Source organism: Rattus norvegicus, chromosome 7, assembly GCF_021556685.1.
Source record: "Rattus norvegicus strain SHRSP/BbbUtx chromosome 7, alternate assembly SHRSP_T2T, whole genome shotgun sequence".
Classification (NCBI taxonomy): Eukaryota; Metazoa; Chordata; class Mammalia; order Rodentia; family Muridae; genus Rattus; species Rattus norvegicus.
Window position 1 is genome coordinate 71,176,285 of NC_141540.1, and position 23,384 is coordinate 71,199,668.

Consider the following 23,384-nt stretch of genomic DNA (forward strand, 5'->3'; position numbering starts at 1 on the left):
GTAGATGAGGAAGGACTACCAGCAATTGTCAGGGACAGAGCCACACAAAACTGTTATACTTCTTACTCATGCTGAGAGTGTGTCATTATGAGTGATCAAAGGAGATTGGCAGGGAGCTTAGAGTAACTACTTAGGAGAAATTAATAACAAATACCTGAAAGGCAAATGTATACAGATCATAAAAACAACTAATTGGATTTACCCACCTATTGTAAAGAGAACACCAATCCCAGAGGCACCAACATTCTATACGAATACAAACAAGTTGGGGATGGCAGGTTATAAGTCAGACAAAATGAGCAAGGTGATCAAAGGTCCATATACCTCAGTTCAAAAATCAGAATTGTATGCTCTCCCTGTGGACTTATTAGATTATCTTGAAATTCTTAATATAATTATTGATTCTTTATATGCTGATGGAGTGTTTTTTTTTCATGTAGAGACTGCTGAATTTGTTCCCGATACCACAGAATTAGCTTTGTTATTTGTGTAATTGCATCAGGCCCTCAGAAGTGGAAACTATCCATTTTATATATTACTCATATTCAGCCCCATGTATTTTCCAGGTCAAGTAAAACATGGGGAAATGAGGAAATTGACCAATTACTAATAGGAAAGGTGTTAGAAGCCTCAAAATTTAAAAGCATTGCATGTTAACAGGAAAGGTTTAAAGAAAAAAATTTCTATCACTTGGCAATAAGCCAAAACAATGATTTAAAAAATATCCTATGTATTCTCTATACAACCAAACTATTGCCTGCTGGTGGTAACCCTAGGGTTACCAAAAGAAATGACATCTGGCAGGCGGATGTTTCACATTTTGCAGAACTTGGAAAACAAAGGTATATGCACCATTCACACATTAGGGTTTCAATGGGCAACTGCTTTAAGTTCTGAAAATGTTGATTGTGTAATTATACATTTATTGGAAATAATGGCAATTATGGGGATACATGCCCAAATTAAGATTGATAATGCCCCCACATATGTATCTAATACAATGAAACAATTCTTGATATAAAACATATTACTAGTATACCACACAATCCCACAGGACAAGCAGTTATAGAAAGAGTCAATCATACCTCAAAACAGATACTTATTAAACAAAAAGGAACAGGGACAGTCTAAATAATTCTTTGTTAATTCTTTTTTTTTATTGTTGGTGGCAAAGGAACAACAGCAGAAGAGAGAAAATGGGTTATTGGAAAAAACTGAGAAACTAGGCCAACCAATATGCTATAAGGATGTGTTGACATTAGAATGGAAACCTGCAATTTTTAAGATGGTGATATGGTTATGCTTATGTATCTACAGGGACTGAAAAAAATAGGGTTACCAAGAAAACTTATAAAGATCATATCTTACCAGGGAAGACATCTTGTCAGCTGAGACATGAATATCTTCACAAAGAGCCCAGGTGATTCATTCTCACAGACTGTCTCAGTTACTGATCACTCCAAAATAAGCATGTAAATAAAAAGGCTAGCCCCAGTGATCAATCTCACAGAGAAGATAGACAATACAGACACTCGACAGAAAAAGATACAGCTAACTTTCCTGGGACTTGGCAAATATCCCAATTTTCAGCCAAAAGGTACCTTTGTCTCCAGACAAGTAATTTTCAGAACACAACTCCCCTGTTCCCCCAAATTATGGGATAGATGTTTTCAGTCATCTGATGTGCTGTGGTTGTCATCATCTAGAGTGGTCGACTCTTGTTGGTTACTGTCAGGGAGGAAACGATGCAAAGTTTAAATCAGGGATCGCTCTCCTCTTTCTAATAATGGGGAAAAAGAGAGAAAAGGGGGGGGGTGATAATAACAAAAATAATAATTCAAATTAATTAATTAAATAAAAATGGTAGTCGTAAATATTTTATGTTGGTATCAATTATATATTTTGAGAGAAATTAAAGGTTGTTTTGTTTGACTATTGTTTGACTTCATAGAAGAAGGGGGAGGGAGGGTGGGATGGGGGTTTATAGATGGGAAACCAGGAAAGGGGATAACATTCAAAATATAAATAAGAAAAAAATCCAATAAAAAAATGATGATAGTGTGGGACATACAGTATGCTGACCTTTGACCAAAATTTACATTTTTTATAAAAATAAATAAATAACACTAAGTTGGTTAAATAGAAACAACCTTGTTAATTTTCTATAATGCACAAATGAACCAAGATAAACACATTCTACCTTATATGTATATGGTGATCATTACTTCTCAATTTAAAGATAAACAATTTTTTTAAAAGTTTAATTAAACTGTGATATAAAGTTCTAGTTTTATTGTTCTCATAATTATGGCTATTGTGTGTAGATTGTTAAGGTTAGAGAAAAAGACAACTTTCTTAAAACAGCAAGGGGGATATGAGGTGGGAATTTGTGGTTTAACAACTCAGTGGTGCCACATGATGTTTCTCTGGAAGCTGTCTTGTGAGAAGTCATGTGATATTTTCCTGAAAACATACATTTGAGAGGGCACATGATATTTAGAAAGAATGTAAGTAGAACCCCACAAACAGGGAGAGGACACTCTTGTTTTGGAATGTCACTGGGACACTACACTTCTTCACTGGGCTTCACTGGGCTTCACTTCATAGAGACAAATGCACCAAAGAACCTCTCATGGTATTCCAGATTATTCTGGCTGCTTCTGCTAAAGTCATCCTATATCAGCGATCCCGTATCTCCTGCAACCAAACGGTAATTATTTTTTTCCAAAATGGACTACTTTATTTTCCACCACAGACATGTTAGAAAAATCTGAAGGATGAAAACACCTAACTGTTGTTTAAATTCATTTAAAATCTTAGTTAATATGACACCAAGCATCTGGATCTCCAGACTTGCAGATAACTAGTAGACACTGGTGTTTTATACTGACTAACTACCCTCTCAGCTTACCTGTTTGCGCCTTTTCTGGAGAAATATTAAACCCTTTTTTTCAGTCTTCATTCTACCCTTAAATAGAATAGCGTAAGAGAATTTGACATCCCAGTGTGCATGGATTCACTATGGTGAATGAGTGTAGTTTGGCAAGGTGGTAACCCAGCTTGAATCCTACTCCCTAAGTGAAATTTCTCTGCCTCCTTCAAAGCATTCTGAGAGGTAGACAGCTTATCCAGTCCAGCGCTCCTTCTCAGAAGTACATTTCTGCGGACAGCCTACCTCTCAGGGGTTTTCTGTGAGACAGTATGAACTGAGCCAAACCAGAATATTTGCAGGTTTTTGTTCTGCAGATCTCAATTTCATGAATCTACTAAATGTCTCTATGAGTTGTTATACCTGAGCGTCAGAACCTGTCCATTCTGTCTGGTTTTGATACGGAGATGCATTTATTTGTGCATTTTCAAAATCATAATTTTTCTTCTCTCTTACACCACAGAGAAAAGAAAAAGCCCAACTGATCATCACACTGTGTTTATACAGTATGAAGTCTAGAAAGAGAGCCTTTAGTAATGGCTAAGAATGAAGAGATGAGAAGGTCTTTACTGCCAGATTCCTTTAGGTACATTCAAATACTGAGGGTCAGACATGTGAATTGAAATCCAGTTTTAGATTTCTCCTGTTTCCCTTGATACAGAGAACTAATCTCCCAGGAAATAATGAAGGTGGAAATTTCCAGAAAATCCACATAAATTCAATTTCTACTTGGGGCCTTCTTAATCTGTATAGAATTATACCTAGAAAGTACTTTAGACCTGAACACCATGAAGAATAAAATGAATGATAAAGTAAATTTGAATCTGGCATTTTGTTTTAGTTCCTCTGTATGGAAATAGTAATGATGTGGGGTTTTTTTCATATAAGAAGTATTAAAAATATCGAGAAAGCAGAAGGTTTGTCTTTTGTTGTCTTGCTGAGATTTCTTTTTTTTTTTTTTATTAACTTGAGTATTTCTTATATACATTTCAAGTGTTATTCCCTTTCCCGGTTTCCTGGCAAACATCCCCCTCCCCCCTCCCTTTCCTTATGGGTGTTCCCCTCCCAACCCTCCCCCCATTGCCGCCCTCCCCCCATAGTCTAGTTCACTGGGGGTTCAGTCTTAGCAGGACCCAGGGCTTCCCCTTCCACTGGTGCTCTTACTAGGATATTCATTGCTACCTATGGGGTCAGAGTCCAGGGTCAGTCCATGTATAGTCTTTAGGTAGTGGCTTAGTCCCTGGAAGCTCTGGTTGCTTGACATTGTTGTACTTTTGGGGTCTCGAGCCCCTTCAAGCTCTTCCAGTTCTTTCTCTGATTCCTTCAACGGGGGCCTATTCTCAGTTCAGTGGTTTGCTGCTGGCATTCGCCTCTGTATTTGCTGTATTCTGGCTGTGTCTCTCAGGAGCTATCTACATCCGGTTCCTGTAGGCCCGCATTTCTTTGCTTCGTCCATCTTCTCTAATTGGGTGGCTGTATATGTATGGGTCATATGTGGGGCAGGCTCTGAATGGGTGTTCCTTCAGTCTCTGTTTTAATCTTTGCCTCTCCCTTCCCTGCCAAGGGTATTCTTTTTCCTCATTTAAAGAAGGAGTGAAGCATTCACATTTTGATCATCTGTCTTGAGTTTCGTTTGTTCTAGGGATCTAGGGTAATTCAAGCATTTGGGCTAATAGCCACTTATCAATGAGTGCATACCATGTATGTCTTTCTGTGAATGGGTTAGCTCACTCAGGATGATATTTTCCAGTTCCAACCATTTGCCTACGAATTTCATAAACTCGTTGTTTTTGATAGCTGAGTAATATTCCATTGTGTAGATGTACCACATTTTCTGAATCCATTCCTCTGTTGAAGGGCATCTGGGTTCTTTCCAGTTTCTGGCTATTATAAATAAGGCTGCGATGAACATAGTGGAGCACGTGTCTCTTTTGTATGTTGAGGAATCTTTTGGGTATATGCCCAAGAGAGGTATAGCTGGATCCTCAGGCAGTTCAATGTCCAATTTTCTGAGGAACCTCCAGACTGATTTCCAGAATGGTTGTACCAGTCTGCAATCCCACCAACAATGGAGGAGTGTTCCTCTTTCTCCACATCCTCGCCAGCATCTGCTGTCACCTGAGTTTTTGATCTTAGCCATTCTCACTGGTGTGAGGTGAAATCTCAGGGTTGTTTTGATTTTTGGGAAGATGTTGAACATTTCTTTAGGTGTTTCTCAGCCATTCGGCATTCCTCAGCTGTGAATTCTTTGTTTAGCTCTGAACCCCATTTTTTAATAGGGTTATTTGTTTCCCTGCGGTCTAACTTCTTGAGTTCTTTGTATATTTTGGATATAAGGCCTCTATCTGTTGTAGGATTGGTAAAGATCTTTTCCCAATCTGTTGGTTGCCGTTTTGTCCTAACCACAGTGTCCTTTGCCTTACAGAAGCTTTGCAGTTTTATGAGATCCCATTTGTCGATTCTTGATCTTAGAGCGTAAGCCATTGGTGTTTTGTTCAGGAAATTTTTCCCAGTGCCCATGTGTTCCAGATGCTTCCCTAGTTTTTCTTCTATTAGTTTGAGTGTGTCTGGTTTGATGTGGAGGTCCTTGATCCACTTGGACTTAAGCTTTGTACAGGGTGATAAGCATGGATCGATCTGCATTCTTCTACATGTTGCCCTCCAGTTGAACCAGCACCATTTGCTGAAAATGCTATCTTTTTTCCATTGGATGGTTTTGGCTCCTTTGTCAAAAATCAAGTGACCATAGGTGTGTGCGTTCATTTCTGGGTCTTCAATTCTATTCCATTGGTCTATCTGTCTGTCTCTGTACCAATACCATGCAGTTTTTATCACTATTGCTCTGTAATACTGCTTGAGTTCAGGGATAGTGATTCCCCCTGACGTCCTTTTATTGTTGAGGATAGCTTTAGCTATCCTGGGTTTTTTGTTATTCCAGATGAATTTGCAAATTGTTCTTGCTGAGATTTCTAATAGAAGATTGTTTGGGATGTGCACAGAGTACTTTAAAAGGATCGAATAGTGATTCCCTGTGGAATATTGAGCTAGCTTTTGTGTTCTGACCCTGGCCTTCCATGCTGCCTTGTCCTTGAAGCCCAATATGTCAGCTCCCCTTTCTTGCCCAAGCTGTCCTTTATCACTTCAGTCAACACAGTGTTCTTTGACAAATATCTGTTTCTGAGGTTACACAACAGAAGTGCCTTCTCTATACAGAGTTTGCCTTAAATGTTAATTGTGTTTTGAATTTTATACAATCAGAACATTCCTTGTCTATCACAGAAGTTAGAAAACTCTGGTATTTTCTGTTAGAATTTTTACTATCACACTAAATTTCCCAAATTTACTACCTTTAAAAATTGGAGAAAGTTCTAATTTCTTTCAGCAATAGCTAACATTATTTCAAGGGAGAACATTTTAAAAGTTATTTTTATTCCCCTCCTTGCTCACTTGCAGATTAATGGCTATTTGCTTATTTTTAGTATGTAGTCTTCCTTCTTTATTGAGAAAACTTCTCTTTGCAACAGATGGAGGCTGTTACAGAAAATGACAACCAATCAAAACAAAGAGTTCTAGAGCCTAGGCCTAGTGGATCCATCCAGTACCTAAGGCTCAGAGAACACTGTGGAAGAGAGGCTGGAAAGACTGTAAGACCCAGAAGACCAGGGAGTGTGAGTTTCCTACCAGTCTGAGGAGCTATACCTGTAATATCTCACTGACACTATTGTCCAAACCTGAGATGAACAAGAATGACACCAATGAACAGGCAAAAATTGGACAGGAAAAGCCTTAATCCTAAACAAAGAACTACAGGCAACCAAGGAATGCTGGGAGAAGATGCAGCCTTCCCTGAGAAGAGCACAAGTTGTTGCCCAGTGCCAAATAGTCCTACAAACATACATATAAGTAATATTATTGTACTGGTCAGGTTGTACTTAAGAACACACACGCACACATGCACACATCTATTTTCTTATGCACACATCTATTTTCTTATGCACACATCTATTTCCTTATGTGATGTAACAACAATTAAAAAAAATAGGTCATGAATTTGAAGGAGAGAAAGGACACATACATGGTTGTGTTTGGAAGAAGAAAGAGAAGGGATAAATGATACAATTATATTATAATCTTAAAAAGAAAAATATATTAAATGATTCTTTACATAAATAAAGCTTAAAATGAAATTAAACAACTCTGCAACCGTTAACCATTTTTGGGGGTGTGGAAAATGAGCAAATATTCTTCTGCTTTTCCAAAGTTTTGCTTTGTTATTTTTTGTGTTGTTGGTGGTGATGGTGGTGGTGGTGATGCTGGTTTGTGTGTGTGTGTGCATGCACATGTGTGGGACAGGGTCACTCCTGTAAACCAGGTTGACCTAGAATCTTTGACCATCTTTCTACCCATTTCCCAAGTGCTGGGATACAGGTGTAAAGCGGCATACATACTTCAAAGTTACTTTAATGTTCTTTAGTCTTTACGGGATGTTACCCTTACTTTCTATCCTGGAAGGACATTTGTTTTTCATTTCATAACTTGCAGCTCCTATTGATCATTGACTGAGATCATGCCTGGATCAATACGTTTGAGGATCTTTACAGATAGGTTGAAATAAAATCACCTAGGGAAATGTGTGACCGGACATAAGCTGAGGACTCTGACTTTGAGGGAAAAGAAAGGACATTCAAGATAATTTGATTTTCAATTAGTTTTAAACCAGAATTTGAAATAAATGATGATCTTATTAATAATTGCAATCACCAATCTGCAATAATTAAGAATTTCATAATGAGTTGATGGAGGAAAAGCTAAAAGTCTTCACAAAGAACAAGGAAAGTTGAATTTTATCTTATTTATACTTTATAGCAAGTAAGGAGATAGTTTTAAGGGGAAACATCAATCAGTTTAAGTACTTCAGGAAATCAGCTGAAGTTCATACTTCATATGAATGAGTGTGTGTGTGTGGATTCATTTTCATTGGGTTTGACAACATTGAGGTCACCAAGGGGTCAAGGTGGAAATCACATTGAACAAGTTGAAAAGGGACTATGATATTCTGAGAATTATATATTTAAAAAAATAAATTTGCTATGAGGGGGAAAGTTAGGATAAGGTAATTGGTCTGTGGGCATGCGGGTTGTGTAGTTCAGGATTCACAGGACTGAACCTGAGTCAGCTTAACTACAGTGTCCAACATGATGCCCGTGAAAGAGACTGTGTCACCAGCACTCTCAGAATTAATACACATCATCTGTCATAAAGGTGTTCAGGTCCAGGGATACTTTTGATGAGTTTACGATTTTCTTGAAAGGCAAGTCAACATCACCAGGGGATAAATCTTTGTTCAGCAAAACTTCACAAAAAGGAGAATTAATAACCATTGTGTTGTCTTATTTCAGATAAGCAATACATGCTCAAGCTTTAAAGCAAATGCACATGGCTGTTCTTTATTCTGTCTCCACTGGCCCAGTCAGCCGAAGCACGTTGGGGAAGAAGGAAGCCTTTGTCTTTAGTTCATTCAATCTCACAGGGTGATTCTTATGTTAAAGACTGGGATGGTTTAAAATCAATTTTACTGTGTCGGAGAGAAAAAGGACAAAATATTAAGAACATATTTTGCTAATGCTTGCTTTCCTCAAAGATAAAGAACTCTAACTTAAAATGCCTTCCCCTTCTTCTTTGTAAGAAGAAAAAAAGAAAGAAAAGAAAATTTGAATGAGGCCCACATTTCTGCTGGTAAGAGCTGGTGGTCACGCTGGGTCAGATCCTTTTTGGAATTGTTAGTAAACTTTCATGTTCATGGGTGGCCTCACCTTCTTTCTTTCTTTCTACCATTCCCACTAGCTCCCTTCTACTTGTTTCCTATGAAGACAACACCTAGAAGTAAACTAATCTACCTCCTTCCAGGAAGCCCTCTGTCCTCACCCTGATTTCCTCTCGGTAGCAATTCCATCTCTGTTGTTCTTGGTGGCCTTGGATGCTGAGAATCTAACCTGTGCTCTTAGGAATGCTGTACTGGACCCTTAACTTCACCTTGCAGATACGATAAAACCAAACTGGTCTTCCCTGTGGTGAGCTGGTGGGGTCTAGCCGCCATGTACCTGGTGTGCAAATGGCAAAGTCATATAGAAAACTGTGACAGAGACAAAAGTAACTCCAGCAAAGAACCAAATTTCCGCTCTATACAAATAAATCACTACAGATTTTGTTCCTTCCATGTGATACCAAGAGCTAACATTTTCTTTGAAATAACTTTTAACCGTATCTAGTTTCATTAAATGGATAATGGTGCTACCTCTAACCCTACTGTGAAAAATATATCTTCCTCAAAAATGGCAGACACAATGTTAAATTTTATCTTACTCTTAAGGCCCTCTTGGCTGTAGAATTTTCTTTAATGCCACCGTATAGTGTGATCTATTATTACATACTACTAACTCAAAATGAACTCCTGTCGATTACATTCAGCACTATGTAGCAATTATGCCTGTTTTCAAGATCAGCACTTGGTAATTTTTCATCTATTCTAGAAGACAAGTTCAAGGTCAGCTATTTCAGTTTGTATTGATCTCCCTACTGCTTGTGCAAACCTGTTTCTGGTGGTTTCACCAATTTTTACTAAATGCATCCTAGAACTTCCTATTATTAGTTGAAAACATGTCCTGATGAGGATTGGATCCCCCCTATACAGTAATTTTGTCCTCACAAGTAATGACAGAGTCAAGGCACTGACTGAAGTTTCAATTAATGCTAATGGATAGAAATATAAAGGGGTGACCCTAAAATAGGAGATTACTTTATTGTGAGGTGCTAAGTGGGGTGTTGTAACTTTTTCAGAAATCCTTTGACAGAAGCAAGGCCCCATGTTGATACACACACACACACACATAATATGTATGTATTATTCTGAATTCTCCTGTTTGTGGCCTGACTAAAAAATGGTTGGCCAGTATCTGGGGAGAAGGTCTGCCTTTCTCAACTCAGGAACCTTTCTAATCACTGTTGATAAAAAGGTTCATATTATATTACACTGAGAACCCCTTTTTGTGGTTCCTACTAACAACATCATCACTAAGCATCCTCTTGAAACAGAGACACCCCCCTCCTGGTGGCTCCTAATGATGATGTCATCGCTAAGCAATCTCTTGAGGTAGAGGCCCCCTCCTTGTGGCTCCTACTGATGACATCATCCTTAAGCACCCTCTTGAAACATACTTTCCCATTGATCTTCCCTAGTCTTTACAATGTAGGCTTAGGTTTTTTTTTTTTTTTCAAAACCTACTTGATTTAGGTTTCTTAAATGCTTCAACCTTCCTTCTAGCCCACTGACCAGATGTAGGGGAATTTCCCCTAATTATTTGATTGGCTAATAAAGATGACAAGATGCCAATCTCTGAGCAAAGAGGAGAAAGGTAGGCTTTCCCTGTCTGAGAAAGGGACACAGGAGGAAGGAATGGATTTTTTTTTCTGGCAAGGTAGAGAGTGGGAAGGGTGCAGGATATAGGCCAGGGAATTGTCGGACATCCACCGAAAAAATTGCCTACATAAAATAGATGATCAGTTTAGGACGCTAGATTCCATGTCCAGCGGTTGTGTCATTCTGGTTAATTTTAATATTAAGATGGGCTGGTGTTTTCCATTGGCAATGATTCAGATGGGCAGTCTGGCAGAGCTGAGCCAGACTGGAGCTCTGGTCTGGCAAAGCTCAGATAAAGAGATAACTGGGGGGGTGGGGTTGGGTGGCGAGAGAGCAAACTCCGAGCTCTGGAGAGGCAGAGCCAGCATTTGTGAGAGAGCCATTGCCTGGAGAAACGTCAATGTTCACAGTCTCAGGCCGGAAGAGACAGAGACAGCCAGACCTTGGCGGACAGAGTGACATGGCACCAAGCTAGTTGTGGGGAATGGGCCAGACCGCACCTAGCCGGATCCAATGTGGATTTTTAAAATTACATGCTATGTACAACCAGAGGTAGGGGAGAAAGAAGGTTAATAGGAAAAGGGGGTTGTGGGTCTGTTTAAAAGTAATTCCTTGGGGAGATTCCACTCTTCTTTGACAGGATACCCACAGGCCAGTTCTAGCAATCTCCAAACATGAGTCAGTAGAATCCAGTAAAAATAACACGGCTCCACTGCTTCTGAATTACTCCCTAATGATGGATTCTCCATAAAATATTAACTTTATTCCGTAGGTAAAACAACTTTCATGTTTGTAATATGATTGTCGAGGTTACCGTAAACTATTAACTTGGCAGCCTAGAATCACCTGAGAAGGGAGCCTCCATTAAGGAAATGAGATCAGATTGACCCTTGAGCATGCCTGGAAGTACTTGTTTGTTCATTAATGTAAGAATGTACCCACAGCGGGGGTTGCCATTCACTGAGCCTATGGTCCTGGTCTGTCTTAATTACTTTCCTATTGCTGTGAGGAGACACCATGACCAAGACAACTTACAAAATGTTTGTTGGAGTCATGGTTCTGAAAGGTTAGAGTCCACGATCATCATGGCGAGAAGCATGGCAGCAGGCATGCAGTCATGGTGCTGGAGTGGTGGCTAAAAGATCACACGCTGATCTGCAAGTTGGATCACATGTTTATCTGCAAGCTAGAGATAAAAGGCATAGACTTTGGAAACTTCAAACCCCACCTCCAGCAACTCACCTCCAATGATAGCACACCGCCCTTAATCCTTCCCAAAGAGTTCTACCAAACGGGGACTAAGTTTACAAACACATGAGCCTAAGGTAGCCATTCTGATTCAAACCATGAACTTTCCTAACTGGTCTCTGCGTTCCAAGAATGACAACTCTGAGGCTTATTTATGAATGAATGCCTAGGCCAAAAGCTTTGACTCAATCCCAGACTAACCCGTGACTTTTATAACCCATTTATTCAATCCATGCCTGCTACTTGCTCGGTTACCTCTCCTTAGCTTCATGCACCCAACTTCCTCAAACTTCAGGGTTGACTCTTTCCCAGAATTCCAACTTTCTGCCAGATGTTCTGCCTTCTACTTCTTGTCTCAGCTAATAGGCCAATCAGCTTTTAATTACCAGGTGACGCTTCCACACGGTACGCAAGTGTGATGTACTTCCTGGCTATGAAGTGGGTTCCTTGGGTGGTAGCACTGCTCTGTGGAATAACAAGCAGAGCTTCCTTGAATTCCCATCTTGATGGATCTCAATGATGAACTCTGACCTGGAAGTGAAAGACAAAACCTTTCTTCACTTAAGTTGCTCATAGTCAGGGTTTTGGTCACAGCAACATCGGGAACCTAAAACAATGATAAATTTAAAACAGGGGTAGGATGTATTTTTTCAGCTGACACCACCCAAAAGGAACTAACCACAGGGCAGTTCTTTTTGGCATATTTAGAACTTTGTGTTTCTTAAGGCCTCTGGGGTCCCCTCCCCCTATTATGATGTAAACAGGAACTCTAAGGCTAATTAGTGAATAAAACCCTTCACTAATTGACAAAGGAAGCCATAGTCATAATCAAATGTAAGTTTCAGTCATGAACATCAGCAATGAACACTGTTAGAGAATGAAATTCTAACGTAAGCAAGGCATGTCAAGCACAGCTCCTAAAATGCCAGCACCTTATGTGAGTCTGATGTGAAGAGTGCTGAGACAACTGGCTAAACTAGATTTTTTTTCACATTTCATATGTTGTTCTTGTCTTTGTTTCATTATTCCTTTTCACTTGAGTGTTCTTAGGAGGGAGAAAAAGAATGTCAAAGGGGAAGGTTGTGTGATGTGAGGTCATATACACAGACCTCATCAGACAGAAAGCCAACTAGCCATGAATGGAAGGAAATATACTCCACAGAAACTTTATAGAAGGTAAAGTTTATTTTGAGAGAGAGAGAGACAGACAGACAGACAGACAGACAGACAGACAGAAAAATTGTAAGATCCATTATTTTAAACAAGAACTATGTTATCTGTATAAATTTTCATAGAAGCAAGGGATGTTAGGAACACCCGCATGGCAAAAAAACAGAAATCTGTCGACATTAAGAAAAAGAGGCCCTGAATGGGTGTTCCTTCTGCCTCTGTTCTAAACTTTGCCTCCCTATTCCCTCCCAAGGTGACTTTGTTCTTTCAGGCTGGAACAATAGATATATATTCATAGAGACACCCATCTACCACATTTGTTTATGTAGCCCTCTGTGCTTGGGTTTGTGGGGAATGAAAAGGACCCTGGGTGAATGGATGCCATTGACATGAGCCTCAGACCCACAGGAAATGGCAAACCCTTCCCCAGGTTAGGCTCCAGAAGTGGCCTAGCTTTCTGGTCCATGTGAGAATGTTAACAAGATGAGCAGGAAATGACCACCATGACTTCCTCCAGACACTCACAGCTTGAAGATGGCCTGCTATGGAGTCCATTCCTACTAAGACTGGCTAAACCTGTTTCCTTGATTCTGCCATGCACCTGATACCCCGACTCCTGTCCAGCTGTGTGTGATAACACCGCCTCCCTGTTCAACTCTATATAATCAACATGCTGAGCATCTAGGATGTGTCAGCTTCTCCACTTGAGAGCATAGGCCACCCCATTATGTGTCCATTTATCTGCCTGTTGCTCATTCCCTTACCAATTGGGTCCATCTCTGGACTATGCAAAGAGGAGGCACAGGCTGGTTCTATAATCCACTATCATGGATTGTGTCACAATAAATATTGACTATTGTATAATTACCATCGATTACTGGAACTAGTTGAGTGCTGTGATACACACTGATGTACAAATATCTCTGTGCTACATAGAGATATACCCACAAATATATAAACATCGCATGGGAGATATATTTTTTGCTGCATATTTTTCCTTCAGAAATGGATTATTTTATATTCCCACCCTCGGTGTTTAGGGTTGTTTGGGGGTTTTTGCTTGCTTGATTGATTTTGTCCTTATAGCATTTGTTATTTCTTTTAAAATTATTATTGATCATCTTCTTCATCATCATCACAATCACCATCACCACCACCACCATCATCATCACTACTATCATCATCATCATCATCCCTGTGTGACGTATGTGTATGAGACACACATGGACCCCAAAGGGCGTGGGAGTAGCTGCCATGCGAGGAAGGGTCTCTCTTGTTGCTGCTGCAGTGTGTGCTCCAGGCTAACCGACTTTGTTCTCATTTTTCCGTCTCCACCTGCAATATCACCTCAGTGGTTCTGGGATCACACACACCCGGGTAGGCCTGCATTTATTTTCTTAATTACTTCGATTCCGAATGTGGCAGAGCGGGATCTCAGTGCAGCTCTGGTTTGCGTAAAGATGCTTCTTTTAAAACGTCAGAGTTTACTTTCAAATGAAGAAAGGTTACTGCAGAGTTCAGTACAGCACTTTTATCTTAAGTAAACGGGAATCTTCACACGCCAGTGTAACAATGCGACATCGCAGGTATGAAGTGAAAATCATCTTTCTGAGATCTTCCCGAAACACTAGGAAATCTCCCGAAACACTAGGAAATCTGTAATGAACCGCGCCTCTACGGAGGGGTTCTTTTATTTGACCAGGATCAGCTTTCAATTGCAAAATTAGGATTTAAAAATTGGGTCCGAAAGTCTTCATCTCTCTGAAAAGTCTGTGGACACATCACGAAACAAGTTCACACATTAATATTGTTATTATGACGCAGACGTTTCAGCAGTCCTGCAAGGATGTATCCCGTTCCTCCAAATATTCAGAAGATGGGGATTTCAGCACCATATCCATCCCTGGCTTAACAAACATCAGAAACTGCAGTATGAAATATTATTTAAATCCCATCGCGGGGTTTCTTCCCACCTTTCAGCATTTACATTCCTGAACGAAAGGCACATGCCTCCTTTAGATTTTAATTAAGCAGCACAACAGCTGGGCAACTAACCGCCTGACCTCCATTCCCTTAGAATCTACCTTCTGTCTCTCCCTCTCAATCCTAAAGCCTAGGAAACCTAAACCCCGCCTCCTTCTCACATCTCCACAGCTATTGGCTGCTGGCATTTTTATTTACCAATCAGAATTAACTGAGTCCAACGTCTGACTGTGTGCACCACCAGCTGGAGGCATCGTTTGTGAAAGAATGCTTAGGATATGGGGAGATGCTGGAGGAAACGCATGTCAGGTGTGTCATCACAGCAACAAGAACAGAAACTAACAGAGGGGGTTAAACAGAGTCAGGGCTTAGCACAGGACAGCCTATCTCTGTTCCCCACTCTGGCCCTCCAAGATCGCACCTCCATCCCATGTGTGCATCCCTTTCGATTAAAGCTGTTGGTGTCTCTCTTCCCCGGCCCACCGGTAATTTCTGTCATTTCTCTTTGCAGCATCTTAGCCTGTTTTCTAGAAAGCCATAAGAATCTTATTAGCTAACCCTAAACCACCAACCAAAGAGTACACATGGAGGGACCCATGGCTCCAGCCGCATGTGTGGCAGAGGATACCGTTATCGTGCATCAATGGGAAAGGAGGCCCTTGGTCCTGTGAAGGTTCAATGCCCCATTGTAGGTAAGAGGAATGGTACGCTCAGGCAGGAGTGGGAGGGCGGGTAGAGGAGCGCCCTCATAGAGGTAAGGGGGTGGGAGGATGGGATAGGGGGCTTGCGGAGGGGAAACTGGGAAAGGGGGGTGGATGACATTTGAAATGTAAATAAATAAAATAACCAATTTTAAAAAGGAAGAAATTATGCCAACCGCCTTGTTCACGAAGTAGCAAAGACCCCAAGAGCTAAAAACCAAGCCTGTTACATTGTAGAAATGGAAAGAGAGGAGGGAAGTCATGTTTAAGATAAACAGTTTCAAAGATTTCCTGACAAAAAGTCAAAAAAAAAAGAATCTTTTTATTAGCTGATGCTGGGTAGCCGTGGTCTACAACCCCATGGGCCTATCTGTTGCACATTTCCTTACCATGTGACTGACCACGGGGATAAAAATCCAAGCATGTTTGACAGCTGCTCTTTGGGGGAAGTCCTGAGAGGGTTGAGACTTTGGGCAGCCTTACTGAGGTGTTTTCTGCATACTGTAGACAAGACCGAGGTATGCCTGGCTTGAGGCCAAATCCTTGGGGGTGATGGGGTTGTAAGTCTAGTCCTCACTCCCTGCCGACTGTGAGACAAGCCTCCAGCTTGGGGCCTGATGCCTCCTGATCATCAGGGGCGGGTGAGCAGAATGCTCACCTGCTGTAAATCTCCGACTTCCCTTTAAGTCATAGCCAGAGAGAACCGCTTCTTCTAAACGGCTTCCGGAATCAGATTGGGCCCACCAGATAATCTGTTTTAATTAATCTCACAAGAGCTGATTAGAAACCCTAATTAAATATACAGAAATCCATTTCCCTGTAACATAAGCACTAGAGAAACGCTGCCTTAGCACGCGTGTCCGCTCCTAATGCGGGAAATTACACAAGGCTTGTGTAGGTTCCTAGGCATCTGGAGACGTCCACGACAAATCCCAGCATCCCTTTTTACTCTTAGCTAACCATAGTTGCCTGTGGCTTTCTTTTGAAACCCTACACTGTGTCTGTACAAAGCTTTATCCTATGTTGGGGGCAGGGGGTGTCAACTATTTCCCTGCCCATTTTTGAAATAAGGAAAATAGACAGCTTGCAGAGGTTCGACAATCTATCAGCATTAGATGGCTCTTTCCTTCCGACAGACACCTGACAAAAGCAAATTCGGGAAGAAAGGGTGGATGCTGACTTATGGATGCTGGCTAACGTTCACAGGTACAGACCAGTGTGGTGGAGGAATCATGGTAGATGTCAAAAATGAATCAGTTTTCCCTCCCAGTCTCTGCTCCAGGAACAATGACTCTGAGACTACTTATTTATTTATTAATAAATGCCTAGACTATAGCTCTAGCTCATTCTCCGACTAGCTCTAGTAATGTATTTACCCCATTCAAACTATTCTGTGTCTTCCACGTGGTTAGTTACCTTGCTTCAGAATGTATCCAAGTTCCGGGCTAATCCTCTTTATTCTGTCCTGAGTTCATCTGCCGTCAGGTTTACTGCTCCTCGATGCTCCGGCCTAAATCTCCCATGGTTCTATTTCCCAGAATCTTCTCTTCCCACCACTGTCCCACCTCCTATTTTCAGCTCATTGGCCATTGGCTTTTTTATTGACAGGTGTTATGAGAGGATTTCTCTATTGACAGGAACTTGAACTATCCTACAGACATAAGCTCACAGAATGATGCTTTCCACAGCAAAGACGGGCCTCTCACCTCAGTTAACTTAGGTCAGACTGTCCCTCACAGGCGTGCCTGTGGAATTAAGCAGCACACAGTCACACAAAACTGAGACAGGAGTAGTTTTGAAGGTAAGCGGACTGGTCCAGGACTCTGTGCTGGGGACTTAACACTAACTTACCTGCACAGCTGTGGTATCGCTTTCCGAGCTCATTTCTCTCCCGCTCACCGGACATCTGTGCAAGTTTTGTGGTGCTTCAGTATCTGAAATGTAAGTCAATACCGAGTAAAACTTCTCTAAGCATTTCTTTTCAAGAGCTGTTGTGAATCCATGCCTCATTTCTGTGGTGCGGAATGGCTATGGTTCCATTTTGTTTATCCCTACGTACAAGCTGCAATTCTACACGCTTCAGAAAACAACATCGTGACATGGAGCCCTTCGGGAATCTGTGTGCATGGCCAAATGTATAAGCAAGACTTGGGATGTAATATGATGTCTTAAGTGATAAAATATAGTGAAATTTCATTATCCGATGCAGGAAGAGATTATGAGTAGAAAGCGTAGGTCAGCTCGGTCCTCCATAGGAGTGTTGTTGATCATATCACACCAAATAGTAGTTTGGGAAATGCTTAGAATGTCCTTTGGAAGCAGGTAGGCTAACCTAACATCTTTACCTCCACTTCATCTTCTCCTCAAACTCTAACCCCCAGTCTCATCTCCAGCTCTGTATCAGAAGAGAACTTGTTGTGGCCCCTCCTCAATCTCTGCCCCCATTCCCAAAGATCAAATGGAAATAAGGGCAGAGACAGCTAACATTAAGAGCCATTTGATGGGTAGTGTGGAAACCTACTACAGTAGAATATATACATATATATCATATACACATACACATAGGAAGGTGGTCATATGAAATCACCAAACAGGAGGAAAAGACTCAGCTAAAAGACTCTCTCATCGAAAGGAAGTTTCCAGAACTGGGAACTAGCTACATCCAATAGAGCTATTGGCTAAAGGGGTCCACTAAGAGCCCCAAACATCCCAAGCTGTTGCCAAGGCTGAGGATTGTTCTCCACAAGCTGACAGAAAGGCCCGTTTGCTGAGGACACTCAATGCACAAGTCATTGAATACAGAAGCTCCAGCTGGTCCATACCATGAGATTTCATCCCTTATTCTCAGTATCAGAAGGTACCCTGCATGCCATTAAAGGGAAAACACAAACCCAGCTGCAAAACCTTCTGTCTACAATGGTATACACCACGCTATTGCACAAATCTTGTGGGAGTAACCAATCAACATCTGATTTGACTTAAGGTCCACTCCATGAAATGAAACCCATAGCCAAGACTGCTGCTTGGGTGACCAAAAACCTAAGACTACATAGCTCAGGGACCTAGGGGAAAACCAAATACTACTATTCTACTAAAGGAACAAGCAATAAAATGACCCCTAACAACATTCTGCTATACTCATAAATTAGTGTATTGCTCAGCCAATCATCAGAGAAGCTTCCTTCTGCAACAGACAGGAACAAATACAGAGACCCACAGCCAGACAATGTGCAGAGAGTGAGAGACCCTGAAACACTTAGTTCTATTCAGAGTGTCTTTTTAAAATTCCTCCCCTCAGAGTTCAGGGGACCCTCTGCAAAAATGGAGGCAGAAAGATAGTAAGAGCCTGAAGGGACAGAGGACACCACAGAAAGAAGGCCTTCTCAACACATCAGGACCAACAAACTCACAAGAGACTGAGGAAGGACAGGCCTGAGCCAAAGGGAGTTGTAGAGATTGAAGAAATGGACACATGACCCCATTCCTAACTCAGAAACATTCTTTTATGAACAACCACAGTGCAAATGAAAATTTAGTTTTCTCGCTGAAGAAACAAACTACTCCTAAGGTTAGGATACTTGCCCAGGCGTGGACGCCCAACAGAAACAAAACCAACATCATCTTTGGAAAGTCTTGTAACGTGGCGTCAGGGCTTTTTCATTTTCCATTTTTCATTTACTTTATCTTGATTTTTATTTTGATGTTTTCGGGGGGGGGGGCAGGAAGGTGGTTGTTTAATCGCTACAGGTCCTCTGTGTATGTATTATGGCTTCCAGCATTGTGTTTTTATGGGACTAATGAGTGTTCAAACCAGCTGTGTCTGTGTCTGTCTCCTGTGCCTTCTCTTGGGCTCTTTTACTTCCACTTGCTTCTTTTGTCCTACTCTGATGTGGTTGGTTTTGTTTTATCTTGTTACATTTTATTATTATCCCTTAGATATCTGTTTGTTTTCTAATGAGACAGGAAGAGGGTGGATCCAGGGAAGTGGGAAGGAACTAGGAAGAGTAGAAGGAGGGCAAAGTATAATCAGGATGTATTGGTGTGTGTGTGTGTGTGTGTGTGTGTGTGTGTGTGTGTGTGTGTAATAAAAGAAAAAACAAATGAGCCAATGAAATGAACAAAAAAAGAAAAGAAAGCAATGTGTAATGTCCTAAGAACCAAAATGTTGTCTAATCACAAAATTAAATTTTCAGTTCTCTCTGCATCCTGTTTTCTCTGTTAGACTTTGAAATTAATCACACTCCCATGGGTGGGAAAGCTAATATAGGTAAGATTAGCAACAGGGATTTGCCCCCCGGCTGCCATTTATGAACATATTACTGTCCCCTGGTGGAATTTGAGTGGAAACACTTTAAACCACATCAGCACCAAAATTAGTCTTCTTGATTAATGTCATATTTTATAAGGAGCAATTGCAGAGCAGTCAGCCTTTGCCACTATAAATGGGGCATCTGTTAATGGGTGTTTACATCGGCTCATTGATTAAACTTAATTGTCTCTCCCTGTGGTTTTCAACCCAGGAAGACTTACATAGAAACGTACGGCTTCTTCCGAGATTAGCACATATTCCGCATGAGAGATTAAAGGGGAAGATGAAGACTAAATTAGTTATTTATTAAACAGCTACTATGTGCCAGGAACTTCTGCTTCATCCCACTGGAGTCACTCAATAAGTACACAGTGTTCTTAATACAATAAAAGAACCAAGGCTTGGAGATATCGAGAAAATTATTTAAGATGGCACGGTTCATACTTATATTCCATGTTCAAAGTCACAAGAGGTGGGGAAGGGTTTGGAGTGCTCTATACTCTCCATGTTTCCACTGCTGGGGAATGTTTGAATTTTTTGTTTTTTTTTTTTTTGTATTTCTAACTTCAGTGACTCACATTGTCCATGACTATAGCTCTCTGGCCAGTACACCAGCTCGAGGAGAGCAAGTACTCTACTTAAGAAGTCTCCTCTGCATCCTGGGGACACTCTGATGTCCTCTGTAATCCGTGTGCGTGTGTGTGCGCGCGCGCGCGCGCGCGCGCGCGCGCGCGTGTGTGTGTGTGTGTGTGTGTGTGTATGTGCAAATAGATGACTTGGGTCAAGGATGACTTGATGGGGGAGGGACCGTGGCATAACGTGTCATCGTAGATCTGTTTTTAAAGGCAGTCTCCCCATGGTCTAACCAGATACATGCTTCGACAAATTATCACTAAGAGCAACATGCACTGTAAATAAAACATAGCTTGAAAATCAGGAAACCTCCCTTTTGTTTCTCACAGGGATGACACTTGATTACAAGAGTGTTTAAGGGTGGCACTTTTTCTTCCAGCTTCCCTTATCACATGAAATCCTCTCCTCAAATTATCAGGAAAAAGAAAAATCGCCCTCAAGGTTAGAGTGAATAGGCGTGTTTAAAACAACCATGAAAAATTTCTAGAGCATTAGCAGTTCTATTTCTACTTCTTAGCACATTGAACTTGTTAAAATATTTTTCTTATTCAGTGTGCATGTGTGTGTGCTTGTGTGCACATGTGTGTGCATGTGTGTGCACATGCACACACATGTGCGCTCATGTGTGTGCCACACGTGCCACTGTAGGCACATGGAACTCAACAGTTTGTAGGAATCATTTCTCCTCTTCTACCATGCCAAGTATTAAAGTCTGGCAGTGAGAGAACAATTAAAAGAATAATTGTAGGGAATTGGACTGTCTTTAATTTTTAATCTGCTGTGTAATTTAAGCAGTGTCCTGAGGATCTTTGTTGAGTGGGAAAGTAACTATATCTTTACCTATTGAGGCATCTCTTCAGCATATATGATACACGTTAAGTGCATCAATGTTCACACAGACATTCAGTTTGCTAATGTGTAGTTAAAGATATATTTTATCTTGGGAAATATTGGTCTCTAATTTTCTTGCAGTGTGTTATCCTATTTTAGTGTCAATATGTCCCAGACATATTCTGTCTTCTTCTAACTTGTCAAGTAATTTACAGAAAGTGAAATTTGCTACCAAGGGTGCTGTTTCAATCCTTGTGTGGTGGTAACGTGACTTCACACACCATATGGGATTGTAGAATTACCAGTGAGACTGTGTACTTTCATTCCACTGTGGGTTCACTCTGGTATCTTATTACCAGTGATCGGTCTTCCTTTCAGTTTAAAACACTCAAGAAGAGTGTAGTCTGTCAAGCCACATGATGGTAGAGTCCTTAAGCTGTCACTAGTCTGGAGAAGTTTGCATTTCTTTCTCATTTCTAAACGACAGCCTTGCTGGGTAACATGTCCTGGGTTAGCAGGGGAATTTCCCATCAGTACCTTGAACTTATAAGTTATCTAATTTAGTGGCTGAAGACCAAACCTTTACATGACCACACTGGTAGCCATAAGGTGTGGGTTCCATTGAGAAGAAACCTTGGATGAAACAACCTCCTTCACTAGAGACAATCACCTTAAGAGTTGGTGCTACTAGCTGAAGTTTAGCATGATTTGTGAAACTGTGCAAATCAGCCCTTCATTTCTCAAAGAGAGTTCCAGGCAATTCATCCTAGTGTCTACCACTGTTCTCCCATATTCTTAAATAAATTGACAGACAATTTCAATTTGTTTCCCAGAAGCATCGAACTATTTTTGTTCATTGACAAATTGAACCATCTGAAAGTGTGGAAAAAATAATTCACTGCTAAAAGTTGCTAATATCATGAAAACCAGGCTCTCTGCTCCCCTGACAAAAGTATAGTTGTAGGGAATTGGCCTACCATTAATTTTTAATGTGCTGTCTAATTTAGGCTATATACCAAGGCTCTTTGTATAGTCACAAAATAACACTTCCCCCTGAAACTTGTTAGAGGTTGCTAAATAGTGTGCTGTTGTGACTCATAAAGTGAGCCCCAAAGAATAGTTCTAGTAAATGGTATATGATTTATCCCATTAGAATTATTTGCTCTCCATCTCCCCAGTGCTATTAATTATAGCATGTTCAGTTTCTTTTGCAAATAACAGATCTAAAGCAATGTGGATGTCTGTGGCCCAAATCAGAACCAACAGGCGTAGTGAAACAAAGATCGCTTGACTTATTCTGGAAAATGTGTCATGAATTCCTCCTCAGATAAAAAATAGAGGAGAAGGAAGGTTGAAGGGGGCTTGTTCCTACAACTTTGACTACTATGCTCCGTTAAGTGTTGTCAAGCATTTAAATAAAGAAGACCATTTCAACAGGAATGAAATAGGAATAAAATTCTCTTCATTGGCTCTCCTCTGCCTCTTCACTGACCTGTGGGTTGGTTCCTTTCATAATACTGCTTCACACCGACTTTGCTCTCCATGCTAATTAGTGGGGAGAACATGAGGTGCCACTACTGCAATGGGCTGCGTTAAGCCTCTGAGCATTCTGGGCTTTAGCTAACTGTACTTTGCTGAGTCTAGTTCTGCTCTATTTGTCCAGACCTGTACATTGTTTTATAGAAGTATAACCCAGGACCCAGGAATCTCAAATACTAAGTAGGTTAGTAAAGGTGGGCATCTGTCTATGAGATGTGCATCTGTCAGCAAGTGCAAGAGGGAAAGAGTTGTTACCGGTTGGAAATGGCTGTAGGGATGAAAGGAAGATTTCTTTCCTTGAGAGTACACATGTGCATACATATGTTCATGAACATTACACTCTCTGTCTCTTCCTCTGCCTTCTCTAAGGAGATATCTTGTAGATTTTGTAAAGGATAAATTGGATCTCATCAGCATCTCTGAGCCCTTCTACTGCTTGGGAGCAGGAATGAAGACCGCACTTTCAACCTTTCTCTGTTGTATGTAGCCATCTTAGAAATCTGCTGCTAAGGAAGTGTGTATGTATGTGCATGTCTGCATGTGCATTCATGTATGCCTATGTGTGCATGCATCTATGTGTGTATGTATATGTATGTGTGCATGTGTAGGAGTGTATATGTTTGT

At 40.8% G+C, this 23,384-nt stretch overlaps 1 long non-coding RNA gene and 1 other non-coding gene across 10 annotated transcripts in view; one reads left to right on the forward strand and one right to left on the reverse strand.

The window, feature by feature from the left end:
* LOC102552637 (uncharacterized) overlaps nt 1-12,308 on the reverse strand; it is an 86,377-nt gene extending 74,069 nt beyond the window's left edge. For 3 of the 6 annotated variants that reach the window (XR_015624741.1, XR_015624740.1, XR_015624739.1), the window contains exons 1-3: nt 11,850-12,126; nt 11,382-11,532; nt 1,602-1,728 (exon numbers count right to left, since the gene is read on the reverse strand). This is a non-coding gene — a transcript (uncharacterized LOC102552637). The other 3 variants (XR_015624744.1, XR_015624743.1, XR_015624742.1) reach the window with 3 other exon arrangements.
* Nucleotides 12,309-13,985: 1,677 nt separating this feature from the next.
* LOC102552423 (uncharacterized) overlaps nt 13,986-23,384 on the forward strand; it is a 36,596-nt gene continuing 27,197 nt past the window's right edge. For 2 of the 4 annotated variants that reach the window (XR_015624737.1, XR_015624738.1), the window contains exons 1-2: nt 14,654-15,056; nt 15,259-15,439. This is a non-coding gene — a long non-coding RNA (uncharacterized LOC102552423). Of the gene's footprint in view, nt 14,142-14,653; nt 15,057-15,258; nt 15,440-16,584; nt 16,655-23,384 lie in introns of those variants that run through there. The other 2 variants (XR_015624736.1, XR_015624735.1) reach the window with 2 other exon arrangements.